General features: G+C 49.8%; 1 protein-coding gene across 1 annotated transcript in view; it reads right to left on the minus strand.

Annotated features, from left to right (window-relative positions):
* Positions 1 to 2,972, minus strand: part of LOC107124868 (tumor necrosis factor receptor superfamily member 11A-like) — a gene marked incomplete at its 5' end in the record, with an annotated part of 29,595 nt that overhangs the window by 21,683 nt on the left and 4,940 nt on the right. The window lies entirely within an intron of this gene.

Here is a 2,972-nt window from a genome sequence, read left to right on the forward strand (position 1 = left end):
TCGTCTCTGTGAGTGAGGAACGATGCAACATGCCCCCCACCCCGTGCTGTCTATCAATAGAGGATAATATAGGGGGAACAAGTAAATATATTTATGTATTTAACTGTTTAAAGAAGAAAGACAGGGGGAAATTGGACTCATTTGCGCTGTGATGCTGGAGAAGACTCCTGAGCATTCCTTGGACAGCAAAGGTGACAAACAAGCAAGTACTGGAGCGCATAAAAACAGACATGCCATCGGAAGGGAAAATCACAAATCTGCGACTGACTTATTCCGGCCATGTCACGCGGAAGCAATTATGCTTGGATTTGTTGTTGTTGTTCAGTCGCACAGTCGAGTCCGACTCTTCGCGACCCCATGGACCAGATCACGCCAGGCCCTGTCTTCCACCGTCCTCTGAAGTTGGCTCAATTTCATGTTCGTTGCATCTTTGACACTGTCTAACCATCTCATCCTTTGCCGTCCCCGTCTTCTTTGACCTTCAGTCTTTCCCAGCATCAGGGTCTTCTCCAGTGAGTGCTCCCTTCTCATTGGGTGGCCAAAGTCTTTGAGCTTCAGTTTCATTATCTGGCCTTCCAGGGAACAGGCAGGGTTGGTTTCTTTCAGGATTGACTGATTTGATCTCCTTGCAGTCCAAGGGCCTCTCAAGAGTCTTCTCCAGCACCACAGTTCAAAAGAATCTATTCTTCGGCGCTCGGCCTTCCTTAGAGTCCAACTCTCGCAGCCATACATGACTATGTATAAATGCTTGGATTGGTTAGCGGCAAAAGGAAACCGGGCCGCCAAAGAACACAGTAGCTAGACACCATAGAAGTCGACACCAGCCTGAGCGTTGAACGACCCAAAGAAACAGTAACAAGACCGGAAAACGTGGAGAGAGAGAGCTGGCCCGTAGAATTGCCCAAGAGTCGAACACAACGGAATGGCTAACAGCAGCAAAAATTTAAACCACAGTTTTCTCCCCAACAGTGGCTCACAACATCAAATCTCCTCCTCCATTTCCCCTCTCAGAACAGCAACCCTGACCACTGAACCACACAGGCTGAGAAAAAGTAGTGGAAGTAGGGATGCCAACCTCCAGGGGGTGGCGGGAGATCTCCTGTGATTACAACTGATTTCCAGCTGACAGAGATCAGCTCCCCTGGAGAAAATGGCTGCTTTGGAAGGTGGATGTTATGGCATTGTACCCCATCGAAGCCTCTCTCCTCCCTAAACCCTGCCGGCCTCAGGCTCCACCCCCCCCAAATCTCCAGGTATGTCCTAAACCAGAGCTGACAACGCTAAGTAGAAGGGGTGGTGATGGATGCTCAGCAAAACGCAGTAAGCCTCTGATGGGTTGCATGAGAAACTGTTCCACAGGTATGCCATTTCTTAGCTTGCTTGGGAAAACTGCCATGGTTGTCCAAGGCATTTCACAGGCAAGGGTCAGGGAGTGTTTTCAGAGGCATATGGGGAGCCGGTCTGGTGTAGTGGTTAAGAGTGCGGACTCTAATCTGGGAGAACCGGGTTTGATTCCCCCACTCCTCTACATGCAGCTGCTGGTGAGACCTTGGGTCAGTCACAAGTTCTCTCAGAGCTGTTCTCTCAAGGACAGTCCTCGGGAGAGTTCTCTCAGCCCCACCTACCTCATAGGGTGTCTGTTGTGGGGAAGGGAAGGGAAAGGAGATTGTAAACTGCTCAGAGACTCCTTCAGGTAGTGAAGGGCAGGGTATAAATCCAATCTTCTTCTTCCTCCTCCCCTGCATTCTCCTCCTCTGGCCCTGCCACTGCCTGCCTGTGTTCTGCTCACATGCCTCCCCTGTCCAAAGCTAATTCTTAAGATGGGGTCTGTGTCACTTTTCGCCCACCCCAAATCCAGTGTCTGGACTTGCATTTTACTGGCAGAGCTGTCCTACAGCGTGAAAAAGAGCCTGGTTTATATAAACATAATCACCGTATTTCTAAAGTCCGCACAGGGTTGGGTGCCGTAAATAGGCAATACAAAACCAGTGCTGCCCAGTGTGGAATAGTGCTTAGAATGCCAGCCCAGGATCTGGGAGACGCAGGTTCGAATACCCTGCAACGGAAGCTTGCCAGGCGACTCCTGGCCAGTCACACACTCCCAGCCTCACCCACCTCCCAGGGTTGTTGTGAGGATTAAACAGGGGAGAGGAAAACAACATAAGCTACTTTTCGGTTCCCATTGGGAGGCAAGGCAGGGTACAAATGAAGTAAGTAAACAAACAAACAAACATCTAGTGCTACCAATACGGCCATGAGAACATAAGAGACGCCATGTTGGATCAGGCCAATGGCCCATCCAATCCAACACTCTGGGTTCGTTCAGACAGGGCATTTGCAACGGTATAGGTGCCGGTTGGAATTGGTGTACATACCGGCGTTCACACGGCGAACATCTGCCTTTCGTCCCTAACCGTTGCAAAGAGCTTTACACCATTGTGTTCTGCCACTAGGTCCCCAAGTGGTGGTATCCTGAGTGCAATGGTTGTAATCGCTTTACCCCCGTCTGATCGCTCTCCAACATTGTAGAGCTGCTTCCGATTTTCGACCGCCATTTTTTTTTGTTAGGTCAGCAATATGCGCTTGGGCGAAGCTTCGCCCCGGCGTTTGTTTTTTTTTTAAAAATAAAAGGTCCTTAGTTCAAGGTTTTGGAGGACTCCGAGACCTCAGGGAGGCCAGTTTGGTCTTTAAACTTTAAAGGTAAGCCCTTACCTTTAAACTTTAAATGTAAGACGGGGTGTTTTGCACATGCGTGAAGATTGCCATTCTGTGGATGGCTGCCTATGCGCATGTTCAAACTGAGTTAAAAAAAAAAAACACGCCGACGCCCGCTGCATGTGAACGGGCATACAGCGATGGGCTCCGCAGACAGGAGGTAAGTGTGATCGTATTTCAGCCGGCATAAACTGCACCGGTTCCAAACGGTACAGTTTATGCCGGCTGAAACGCCCCGTCTGAATGCACCCTTCTGT

Source organism: Gekko japonicus, unplaced genomic scaffold (assembly GCF_001447785.1).
Source record: "Gekko japonicus isolate JY-2015 unplaced genomic scaffold, Gekko_japonicus_V1.1 scaffold5318, whole genome shotgun sequence".
Classification (NCBI taxonomy): domain Eukaryota; kingdom Metazoa; phylum Chordata; class Lepidosauria; order Squamata; family Gekkonidae; genus Gekko; species Gekko japonicus.